The sequence below is a fragment of the Manis pentadactyla genome, chromosome 4 (assembly GCF_030020395.1).
Source record: "Manis pentadactyla isolate mManPen7 chromosome 4, mManPen7.hap1, whole genome shotgun sequence".
Taxonomy (NCBI): Eukaryota; Metazoa; Chordata; class Mammalia; order Pholidota; family Manidae; genus Manis; species Manis pentadactyla.
The window spans coordinates 161,967,886-161,981,019 of record NC_080022.1 but is presented as its reverse complement, the minus strand read 5'-3'; the positions used below and the strand labels follow the sequence as shown (position 1 = coordinate 161,981,019).

Below are 13,134 nucleotides of genomic sequence, written 5' to 3'. Positions count from 1 at the left end.
GAATTATTCTGTTTATACAAATATATAGATTTTTGTAGACATATTTCCCCTAGGTATAGGAGGATTAGATAAATGCTCATTCACATTTCTATTCAATAATATATCTTAAATATGATTTCATATTAGTACATTATTTTAAATTACTGTACAATATTCCATTCTATGAAGATACCATTCTATATTTAATCAAATCCACAATAGTAGACATTTAAGCTGCTACCAGTCTCTGTTAAGATGCTGTGAACTACTTTGTACATACACTTTTGCTCAACTGTATCAATATTTCTGAAGATCATTTAGCTCACTGAAGTAGAGTTGCTTGGGTCAAAGGATATGTTTTTAATTTTGATAGATATTCAAATTGCAATTAAGTTTGAGAATTTATACATACATTTCACTAAATTTTTTGTTTTCCAAACTCTCCAAATTATGATTTTTCAGGTGATTTTTAAATTTGTCAATCTGAAAGATGAAAAATTGATTAGATTTAAGTCATAGTGAGATCAGTTTATTTATACAAACCATTTGCTTCTTACGTACTTCCAGTTTGTGCTTTTTGCCTAGTTTTCTATTAGGTTGATTGTTGGGGACGACCTTTGTCTTCTCACATGTTTGTAGGCAGAATGGGAAAGCACCTTCCCCCTTAATGCAGCACGGGAAAGCACATGTTTGAGAGTAACCGGTGCAGTCCTTGGAAGTTATCTGCCCACAAAAACATACCTTGTCCTCAAAGAAGAGCCAAGACTCCTCACTCTGAAAATAGGGAGACGTTGAGGATGTGTGAAAACACCACCCCTGCTTACCAGGCAGCTTCTAAGAAAATCAACAAGGTGCTCTGGCCTGTCCCCCCTCTGAGATGGGAAAGATGAGTATAGCACTTGGCTGAGGTCCGAGAAAGGCAGTATAAAAATAAAGGTGCTGCGCCACATCGGGGCTGCAGCCATTGTCTGTCTGTCTGTGTTGTCTGTGTTTTTTGTTCTCTCATTTCACCCAAAGAAGATGAGTGGCACACTACATCTGGCGCCCAACGTGGGGCGTCCTCTCAGAGTGAGTTGTACATATATTCAGCTCCACGCCTCCCCTTCTGACTGTTCGACTTCAACGGCAGGCACCGTCAAGTGGCGCCCTGTCGGGAGCCGCAGGCCATAGAAACAATGGTCTCGCCCTTTTCGCCTAGGTCTCTATTTTCTCAAGCCTGCCCTGTTTACGAAAGATCAATTCACCCAGTTTGCGATTAGACCGATTAGACCGCTGGGATAGAGATTAAGCAGCTGCCGTGATAACATCTCCTCCTTAGTAAAACATTCTGTCTGTCCTCAGTAATCCCCCACCCATGATCTTTTCCAGAGAACATTATTCAGTTAGGTATCCTAGCAACCTAGATAATCCTTTCCACTTCAGCTGGGGCTGTTTCCCCCTCCTAGCTCCTATATAATCTACCTTGTAAGAATAAACTTTGAGACCTTGATCAGACTTTCGACTTGGTCTCCTTCTTTGTGTCTGGTTTGTCCCTCATCCAGGTTAACTTCCCCTCGAGCCCTTGTTGAACTCCCCGCCGGCCGGGGCAGCGCCCAAACAGGGACCTGAAGTTCGGAGGAGTACGTGAGAGCCGCCGCGGGATAACAGTGCGCGCACGAAAAGGTGAGGGGCGGTGATCATTTAACCTCTGAGAGTATCATGGGGGCGGGAAACAGCCGAGTCCTATTTGCACAGATACTTAAGCATATGCTGCAGACGCGCAGCGCAAAGCCGCCTGGACTGAAGCCGTCTAAACCTTAACCCAGTTATGTAAACTGCTTGCCCTTGGAGTGTATTCTTGAAAACTGAAGTACTTTGATAAAGTAAGCTAAAAAGAAAGAAGACAATTGAATATTAGAAACTCAAATCTTTATGTCAGTTTGTGTTTATGTTTTTATATGAAAAGTGTTGCTAACTGTAGTCATTATGTCTTGGTCTGTATGTGTGTCTAAGTGAGTAAATAAAAAATATTTTCTACCTCCGAAGGCTATTAATAAAATTGATTTAAAGACAAGGCTTGTGAAAATTGGGCATTCTAAAACTTCCAGAAAATCTAATAAAAAATATTATGCATTAATGCTAATTTAAGCTTAACTGAAATGGACATGTCCTTATAGTTATTAGCTGCCAAAGTTTACTTTAAGTCATTTAAGTTGATGTTACCTGTTAAATATTTCAAGAAGATGCTTAAAGAAAAGTTTGACTTTGTCTAATGTTCGGTAAAAGTTTTATAAGTAATCTGGCATGGTTGCTAAAAATAAGTAAACAAGTGTAGCAAATAAACTTTTTAATAATAATACTGTATTAATGTATAACAGTGTATATATCTGCAAACAGCCTGAGAATTTTTGTGGTAACCAAAATTCTTAAAGTTTGCTAAGCTATATAGACATATTTTGTGCTTAATGAGAAATTGTGCTGTAAGGCAATTGCCAAAAATGATAAAATGTTCATAAGTATATCAATCTGAAGAATGCTGGTGTAAGAGTTTACAGTGGCCTGTTTTTCAGTGTTCACTGAAGGTTAAGGTACCAAATGGTTTTAAATTCTAATTAAGACTATTTAATATAATAAGGAAAATATTTTGGTATGCTAAAGATGTGTGTTTTAATAAGAGAACGTATAAAGAATGGAAATTCGTTTTGTTGAGGGTAAAATAAGGTAATTCTCTAAAGTACAGCTATTTATTTAAAGGGAGAGAACACTGAATGTAAAAGGAAAGTTGTAGAAAGCTTGTGGAAAAGTTGATATAGTCATGCTATGTAAAATTAAAGCAAGTGAGTCTTGATATCAAATACATAGCAAAATTAGAATTTTGTTTTCCGTTAAAAAGACAAAGTTTTCTTTAACCGTTAGTCTGCTCTTAATATTGAAAGATTGCAAAGGATTCTCTAATTGTTTTATCAAAACAGTTTCTTATGCTTAAAGTCTCAATGAATTGTCTGAGTATTTAAGAAAATGAGATCTTAATATTAAAAAGACTAAGCTAAGTGTTGTTAACTATGTAACCTTCTGCATTTGTTTTTAAACTTTCTTATTATCATTCTAGTTAAATAATAAGTGTTATTTAATAACTATAATTCTATTTAGGCAAGTGCCTTAAAAACTTTTGACAACTTCCCAAGACCAAATTTTAAAAAGTATTTTTATCTCTAATTAACTCTGATATTTTCCAGAGGGCCCCTGAAACATGTCAGAGGAATTTCTTCTCATCAAGGAAAATATTTGACTCATTTGGCTTATTTACCCGATATATATTTACCTGGAAAGCACTGTCAAAAGAAATAATGCTAAACTTTATTATTGAATGTTTCATGTTACATAAATATCACTCTTCCCCCTAAAGCGCTTACTCTTGATGCCCAATTATATTTACCTGTTAGTACTACTATAATGACTGTGTATGTATTAATTGTACTCAAGTACCCTCTTACTGTAATTCTACAATCAATGTAAAATGTTCTTCTGGATATAGACTTTCAAACAGTTAGGTATTTTTGTGTAATAACAAAACATATCAAGCCCTTTCTTCACACTGTGGTGTGGGACACATTCTTCCTGCTCTACATCCTGGATATAAGCGCAAGAGGCTTCTCCAAGCTCTGCCATCTGATTGTCATGAAAACTTGAAACTTTGAGATCCTGCCACTGTTGCAGTTGCAGCTGCATTCCTCCTGCTGGTTCCTGGACTTGTCACTGGAATGCAGAAAGAGATATCTAAGCTGGCCTGTGCATATAGCAAAACAACAAATTTGACTGCCTCTGTATTATCTGAACTCAACCAAGAACTGGGAGAAGTGCGAGCTACAGTGCTTCAGAATCGCTTTGCTATAGACTATCTGCTGTTAAAAGAACATGTAGAATATGAACAATTTCCAAAAATGTGCTGTTTCAATTTGTCTGATTTTTCTCAAACTACCCAAAATCAATTAGATGATATCCCTCATATTGTCAATATGTTTTCACAAATGCCTAAGCTATCTAACTAGTTTTCTTAATTTCATTAGATATAACTAGTAATTGTAAGTCTGCCTTTGTTATGTATCTGTATTCCTGTTCTGTTAATGTGTGTATGCAATTTAACTAGTAGTTTGTTAAAACCTATATATATATATTCAAGTTATGTCTGTCTTTTGACATGTTCGATCTCAGCCATGTAATGCATATTTCCCACAAAATTGGGATACCATATAATCCACAAGGCCAAGGCATTGTGGAACGTGCCCATGGCACCCTTAAAGCTCAATTGGAAAAAACAAAAAAGGGGGAGTTATATCCCCGGTCACCACAGAACCATTTAAATCATATCTTATTTGCAGCCAAAACTGCATCTGATATATTAAATCAGATAAAAGACATGTTCAAAGAACCCCTGAATAGTCTCTGGCACGCTGTCACACCTCTCTTAACCCTAGGCATTTTATGTCTTTTATTGCTGTTACTAGGTAGGGCCTTGTGTCCTTCGTAGCATGTGGAAACTCATCCAACAAGCCTTAAGAGACCTGCATTATTTGAAATTGCAGACGGCTCCCCCACTTGTAAATCATAAGTTCTAAAGTCAAGTATGGTAGCCAATGACAGGTAAGATATGGTTGAATTGTAAATACCAACCTAAGACAGGGAGTGGTCAACAGAGGACTATAGCCCCATGACAGGTAAAGATTTACTTCAACCATACAACCTAAGACAGGCACATACCTTGACCCAGTCTGAGTTAGGCTGGTTGTTTCATTAAAAAAAAAAGGGGGAGGTGTTGGGGATGGCCTTTGTCTTCTCACATGTTTGTAGGCAGAATGGGAAAGCACCTTCCCCCATGTCTGAATGCAGCACGGGAAAGCACAAGCTTGAGAACAACCGGTGCAGTCCTTGGAAGTTATCTGCCCACAAAAACATATCTTGTCCTCAAAGACGAGCCAAGACTCCTCACTCTGAGAATAGGGAGACGTTGAGGATGTGTGAAAACACCACCCCTGCTTACCAGGCAGCTTCTAAGAAAATCAACAAGGTTCTCTGGCCTTTCCCCCCCTGAGATGGGAAAGATGAGTATAGCACTTGGCTGAGGTCCGAGAAAGACAGTATAAAAATAAAGGTGCTGTGCCACATCGGGGCTGCAGCCATTGTCTATCTGTTTGTCTGTGTTGTCTGTGTTTTTTGTTCTCTCATTTCACCCAAAGAAGATGAGCGGCACACTACATCTGGCGCCCAACGTGGGGCGTCCTCTCAGAGTGAGTTGTACATATATTCAGCTCCACGCCTCCGCTTCGGACTGTTTGACTTCAACAGCAGGCACCATCAGTTGATGTTCATTTTATCATTGATTATGTGAATTTTTCGTATATGAAAGGAAACATTTTTTTTTCTTTGCTTGCAAGTGTTTTTAATACAGTTGGTCAGTAGCCTTTGAATTTCTTTATCCTATTTTCTACTATTTGAACACCTACAAGTAGACAAGTATGCCAATATTTCTTCCTTTCAGCTTTTGAGGTTTATGTCTTGCTGAGAAAGATCTTCATTGCAAAAGTATGAAATAATTTATATTTTTCTACAAAATCATCTGTCATGCGTCATGCATGTTTTCAATTTACTTGCACCTATCTTTATTTCTTGATTAAAATAATGGTCATCTATCACTTTAGTTTTTCCCACCTTTCGAGTTTATTTACTAATTCTTTCTTTTTATTTTTTCTCTTTCAGTAATTTCAGGTTTTATCTCTACTTACTTCTGTTTCCTTGGGTATCTTTGGTTCTTTTTCTTTATTTTTATAACTTTCAGTTTTTATCTTTGTTTTTTCCCTTTCTTAAGTTTTTTTTTCTTATTGTTGTACATTTTCCCTTTTTGAGTTCCTGAAATAAATGCTTTATTAATTTATTTTCATTCTTTTACTTTTACTTGATAGGGTTTTGCTTTTTGTTTGGGAATTATTGTTTTCTAAATTTGTAGCTACTGGTTTCCTTTCCATTTATTTTAAGACATAACAAAAATGAATTAAATGAATTCATATCTAAATGTATTTAATCCATATTTTCATTTGAAAATTATGTGGAAATAACTTTACCAGTCATACTGGATATATCCATATAAAAATAAAAACAAAGAAAATCTGTAAGAGAGAAACAGAAGATTTAGTAGACTACCTTATTATATTGATTCCATCACAACCTAACATTCAATAACAGAATAATTGGCAAGAAATTTGAAGCTGAGATCGTCTCTGGTCTTTAATTATGATTTCAGGCATTTAAAAAATGGTTTAATAAAAATATTTAGACAATTTTAATTTAGCATAGTAAAATAACATGGGTAATCCAAAGAGGCCATAGCTCCTTGATTTCAGAAGCAGAATGTGAAACTAGAACTTGAAAGCCTTAATTTGTTCTATTATACCAACTAAAGGATGAGTCCCAAACTTAGTCGTCCTGTTGAGAGAACACTGTGTCTGGATGATGCAAAACTGATTTTGGAACTGCACCCTCAATTGAAGGGGGAGGAGGATTGAGGAGGACCCTGACTAGAAGGAATGCAAACAAAAACAAATTATTGTATGAGCAGCTTTGAGAGACAGAGTGGGGTGGAGAAAAATCAGAGAAAGTTTAAGTCTGTAGATTAAATCATCTTATGAAAAATTCTAGTTGGTGAGGGATCTGAGACTTTTATGGAAACAAAAATCTAACAATCAATTTGAATATGTTTGTTTTGCTTTAATGTAAAACCCTTCTATTACCAGAACTTATCAGTTATGCTTGCCATGCATACAAATATCATGTGTGTGTAGTTCGGGGAAGGAGTCAAGAGAAAGTTAATTGAGTCCTACTCTAAGGTAAATGCTCTAAGAAAAGGGAGACAGAGGGGTTAAAGTCAGAAAGAAGCCTGTCTTAAGCTCAGTCAAGCTGAGGGGAACATTAACACTGTCTTGGTCACTGAACACCCAGAAAATGTTTCATTAAAAGGATAAAATTTAAAGACATTCTAGATAACAGATGGAGATGTATTGAGATACACCAGAAAACCCAACAGATAGAGCAGTCTGAGAAACTCTATAGGGAAGAGAGAGAGAACCTTATAAAGGAAAGTTTTTCCTGAAAAATGATGGCATCACCTCAAATCAAAGCCACCCAGTTTTGAAAAATGCAATGAGCTATGGGACAGGTTCTGGCATAGTTAATTAAAAGCTACAAAAATAGCTGTGTAAGGCTTCTCTGGAGTAGCTGACCTCAGGTTAAGTCTCAAATAGTCTTCTCCATTTAAAAGTAGAAAAGACCCAGCATGGGCTTGGTTCTAGAGAGACAAAGTAGTATTTCTGAAACAGCTTTTTAACTGTGCTCAGGAGTCAAATACTGTGTGGACTGCCAGGCTCCATCTTCCCTCACCGCACTTCTGTGTGACCACACAAGCCAGAGTCTTAAAATCAGAATCTGTATTCACTCCCAGTGAATACAGATTTTTCTCATGTTGAGAATGTGAATACTGATCAAACTAGTGTTTTAATTATAAATGTCAAAAGCTATGAGATAATCACTAAACAGTCATACCAATCAGAATAATGGGCCACTGAACAAAACAGTTATTGCAAGAATCAGAAGACATGCTCAAATTATAATTAGCATCTTCTGAGAGACTCAGAAGGACTTCACATTTATTAAAACTTAACTGATCGCCATTAAAAGAGCAATCGGGGGCTGTTTAGCTATTAAAATCAATGCAGTGAGGAGGGGAGTGACAGGCAACCTTTAGAATGGCTCCCAGTGATCCCCACCTTCTGGTAGTCATGCCTCTGTGTAATTCCTTTCTTTTGTGTACAGACTGGACCTAGTGATTCTATTGTAACAAATGGAATATGACAGAGTTGATGGATAAATACTTTGAAGATTAAGTTACAAAGAGACTGTGGTTTCCATCCTGCTATCCTTCTGCTGTTCTCTGGCTCGCTCACTCGGATGGAAGTCAGCTGCCATGCTGTGAGCTGCTCCGCGGAGAACCCCCTACAACAAGGAACTGAGGGAACTGTCCAGGCAACACTTAGTAAGGAACTGGGTCTCTTTTTCTAATATCCCTGAAAAACTGAATCCTGTCAGCAACTATATGAGTGAGCTTGAAAGTAGATATTCCCTCAGTTGAGCCTTCAGATGAGACATCAGCCCTGGCATCTTGATATCCATCATGTGAGAGACCTTGAAGCAGAGAAGCTCAATTAAGAAATGCCTAGATTCCAGACACACCGAAACTAGGAGATAACAAGTGTTTGTTTTTTAAGCTCCTAGATTTCAGAGCAATTTGTTATGAAGCAACCAGTAAGTCATACAGGTGAAAGGAGGACAGGATAGGCAGTCCTCTTGAAGGACTTGAAGGTCAAATAGTAGAATGGCTCCTGATTAAATCAAAGGAAGGAGCCAAAGGTCAAGATAAGGAGTTTTCTCAAAACACAGACAAAGGAAAAATAAGAATAAAATTATATATATTTTTAAAATATATATAATACATAAAATTAATTATATATATTTATAATTATATGTAATCAATATATATAATTAATATAATTATATTTAATATATACAGTTTAAAGTTATATATATTAAAATATATATTTGTAAGAAAAAATATATATTTTTTTATATAAATATATTTAATATATTTTAATGTATTATTTATGTATTTTATTTAATATTTAAATTAAAAATATTTTAAAATATTTTTAAATTATATACTTTTTTATTTTAAAAGTTAAGAGATGTGGTGAATAATATGATGAATGGATAGGAAATAGACAAAGAAATAATAAGAAAATATAATTTTTTAAATCCCTAACCTGAGAAAAGTTTTGAGTCCTCATACAGAAAGAGTCAATGGCCGCTTAGATTATTATTGAAAAAGAAACCTAGTAACATTGTGGCAAAATGTGTTAATGGCCAAGAACAAGTAGAATCTTCCATAAGCTAACAGAGATAGAGGAAAATAAACATTTCTAGTATTATAGAAATCATTCAAAGATGCCTACAATGTGATTTCAATGGAAATCATTTTAAATGGAAAATATCTTAAACTTGTCCAAATTATATTCAAATATAAAAACAAAAGAAATACATGTTCAGAAATCTAAGAGATCAGGAAGCTTTGATTCCTTCCCCTTGATTAATTATTAAAAGTATGCTCTCCAACAAAACAAAAATGAATCCAAGAAAGAAGATAGAAGAACATATTAATAGTAAAACACATAATTAACTCTGAATTATATGGGCAATTCATTTATAAAATTCATAAAAAGGAAACAACTTTAGTTTAAAATGGTAGATTGACCAAACATGCCTTCTCTCTCATTTCTCCAAAGAACTCACTGTATCTTTTAGTTAAAATAAAATAAAAGCCATCCAGATAAACATATTTGCATTTAATACACAATAAGTTGATTCTACTTGTTTTACTATCTATGTAATGTGACAATATTTCATTAAAAGCAATCAAAAACCTACAAGTGCTAAAAAAGTTAACAGGAATCCATCAAGATCCCAGGAATGAAAAAAACTACACTTCTCTAGCAGGACCATGGTGTTCAGAACCATGGAGAGCAGTGGTGCCGCTTTCTCACCACTGTAGACTAATTCATGTTATGAGGGTTTCCACTGGCCAAGCCCTTTTATGGATCATTGTTCAGGAGATGGCAAAGGAAACTTCAGGACCAGAATTTTTGTTGTCATCAGCTTATAGGGGTCCAGTTTGGATCTAAAGTTGGGCTAATTTCCTTAAACAAGAATAAAACTAATTTGGTCTTGTCCTTGAAATCAGAGTAGGAGATAAAACTTTTAGTGTGTGTTAGATTGTCTTATCATTTAAATTATTTTCTTCTCCTTCAGAGTGAGGAATCTATTTCTTGGAGGAACTTATAAATCTCTTTCATATCGACCTCAGGCTTGGCTATGTCACTTGTTTTGGCCAATGAAATGGGAGTAGAACTAAAGTGGTATGTATCATTTCTGAGCAGATGCTCTAAGAGCCAGTGCATAGTTCACTGTGTATTCCTATCTCTCTATTCTAAGACTAGTAATATCCCAGATAGGCTTGAACCTTTATCCTAGATCCCAGTGAGGAGGGGAGACGATTCAGTCTACCCAAGCTGGTCGTGTTTCATGAGTGAGCAATAAACCTGTTATTATAAGCCACTGAAATCTGAGGGTCATTTATTACTATAGCATAACCCAGACTAAGATGATGCAAGAGTAATCAGTGAGAAGGTGGTGGGTGATTCCAAAAGGGTATATGAAATGATCCCAGAGACAGTATAACGAGGGAAGTGAAATTCAAGTCTAGCATAGAAGCCTAAGAAGCTCCAGTACTTAAGAGGTGGGAACAAGAAAGAGAACCAGGAAATATGACTAAGAAGAAGTAGCCAGAAATTGAAGGAAGACAAGGAGAGTGTGATATCACAAAAGTCAAAGTGGAAAGAGAGTTACAAGATGGAACTGGTAAGGAATGGGTCAGATGCTGCTGAGAAGCCTTCTGGGGTGAAAACTGGAGAAGCAATAGCAGGATTCAGCTATGAAGATATTTTTGTTATTAAGTGGAACTTTGGAGGTAGGAGCCAATGTAGGGTCCATAGAGACTGGAGTAGAGATAAGGAAGTGGAACCAGTTTAAAAGAGAGATGGAGAAATGGCTGGAAATAAGAATATGGATTAAGAAAGGGATTTCATAAGAGGAAAGACTGCTGATGCGAAAGTACTTGTAGGACGGAAGTTTTGAATAACAGAGGGTAAGAAAGGTGTGATTATGGAGGCATGGAATAGGAGGTGGCCAGGATCAGACACTGGCCCAAGTTAGGTAGAAGGGCAGCTCATTCATCCTACAGAGGAGCAAGGAGGGTTGGTGAGGGGCTGGGGAGGACAGGTAGGAGTGGTGTAGATGTTCGAGAATTTCTACCTGGCAGTTTCTGTGAAGTAGAGGGCAAAGTAATCTGGAGAGAGAGAAGATGTGATTGAGTAGTGAATATGAAGAAGCATAGAAGATTTGAAAAAATCTGGAGAGAAACTTTCAAGAAACAGAGGTTTGAATAAATAGTGATGTCACAGAACTGGGGGTAGGCAGAAGAGGTTGGTTCCTCAAAATACTCATTTTTCCACCTATTCTCCATGTATATTAAATATGTAGAAACTTTACAGCTTCATGCCAGTGACAGTCTTGGGGACTGGCAGAGCCAGAACAAGCCCATGTAGCCAGAATTCTTCAACTTTGAAGGAAACCATTAAGAATGCCTTTGGCTACAAGTAACAGAAAGCCCTAACTCAACTGGCTTAAACGGTGAGGTAAATTTGTTATCTCACACAAAAATAAGTAATGAATATATACAAAAAAAAATCCTTAACAAAATATTAGCACACACAATTCAGGAATAGATCGAAAGAATTATGCATCATTACCCAAACAAGTTCATTCCAAAGACATAAAGCTGGTTCAATATTTGAAAATTAATAAAAAAGAATCCACCAAAATAGGCTAAAGAAAAATAAATCACAGGATCATATCAGTCAAAGCAGAAAAAGCATTTGTCAAGCTTCAACACCTATTCAAGATTTTTTAAAGTTCTTAGAAAAATAGGAATGAAGAGGAACTTCCTCGACTTGATAAAGATTATCTACAAAAAATCTACAGCTAACATTACACTTAATGGAAAGAGACTGAATGCTTTTCCCTTGAGATCAGAAAGAAGACAATGACGTCCTCTTTCATCATATTTATCCAACATAGTATTGCAATTCTATTTAATTCAGTAAGGTAAGAAAAGGAAATAACAGACATACAGAGCAGTAAAGAAGAAATAAAGCTCTTTGCACATGACACAATTATCTCCAAAGAACAATGCACACAATGGAGTTTAAATGACTTTGGAGACAATTCTGTGACATCCCTCCCAATGGATCACCCTGACAGAAGGCACTCCAGGTTTAGAATACAGAAGGTTGAGGTGAATGAACCACAAATACAAGCTTGACATACATCCTTAGAAATAGTCACAGATATAGACCCTAGGTCTATGATAAAGCAATTTTCCTGCTGGTCTGACCCAACCACAACCTCCCTCTACACATCTCATTACTTGCTTTAATGACTGCTTGAAAACCATCACATCAGTGGTTTAATGTGATGTGTAAGTCACTTGCAATGAAATCTCATGTTACTTGTAGCTGAAAACATCCTTAGAAATCCTTTCCCTCTTCATTCATTTCTTCTTTTATATTCTCTCCCTCTCTTTCTACTCCTGCTACACATACACGCAGAGGCCACAGTTACATAAGCAGTCATGTAATCATTTATACTGTCACATATAAACAAGGTCAATGTCACAGACAAATAATTTATTTTTTTAAAAGGCATGAATGCACAAGGAGAGAGAATAAAACAGAGGCATCTATGGAAGATTTTAACTAATTTTTTTTTAATTTCATTATCATTAATCTACATTCACATAAAGAACATTATGTTTACCAAGCTCCCCCTTCACCAAGTCCCCCCCACTTACCCCTTCACAGTCATTTTTCATCAGTGTAGTAAGATGCTGTAAAAACACTACTTGTCTTCTCTGTGTTGCACAGCCCTCCACGTGCCCCCCCCACACTATACATGCTAATCGTAATGAACCTTTCCTTTTTCCCCACCCTTGTCCCTCCCTTCCCACCCATCCTCTCCACTCCCTTTCCCTTTGGTAACTATTACACCATTCTTGGGTTCTGTGATTCTGCTGCTGTTTTGTTCCTTCAGTTTTCCTTTGTTTTCTTATACTCCACATATGAGTGAAATCATTTGGTACTTGTCTTTCTCTGCCTGGCTTATTTCACAGAGCATAATACCCTCTAGCTGTTGCAAATGGTAGGATCTGTTTTTTTCTTATGGCTGAGTAATATTCCATTGTGTATATGTACCACATCCTCTTTATCCATTCATCTACTGATGGACATTTAGGTTGCTTCCATTTCTTGGCTATTGTAAATAGTGCAGCAATAAACATAGGGGTGCATCTGTCTTTTTCAAACTGGAGTGCTGCATTCTTAGGGTAAATTCCTAGAAGTGGAATTCCTGGGTCAAATGGTATTTCTATTTTGAGCATTTTGAGGAACCTCCATACTGCTTTCC

General features: G+C 36.4%; 1 long non-coding RNA gene across 1 annotated transcript; it reads left to right on the top strand.

The window, feature by feature from the left end:
• Positions 1–1,569: 1,569 nt before the first annotated feature.
• Positions 1,570–5,044, top strand: LOC118909416 (uncharacterized). Its single transcript, XR_005023635.2, has 3 exons — positions 1,570–2,416; positions 2,982–4,238; positions 4,289–5,044. It is a non-coding gene; the product is annotated as an uncharacterized LOC118909416 (long non-coding RNA).
• Positions 5,045–13,134: the final 8,090 nt, after the last annotated feature.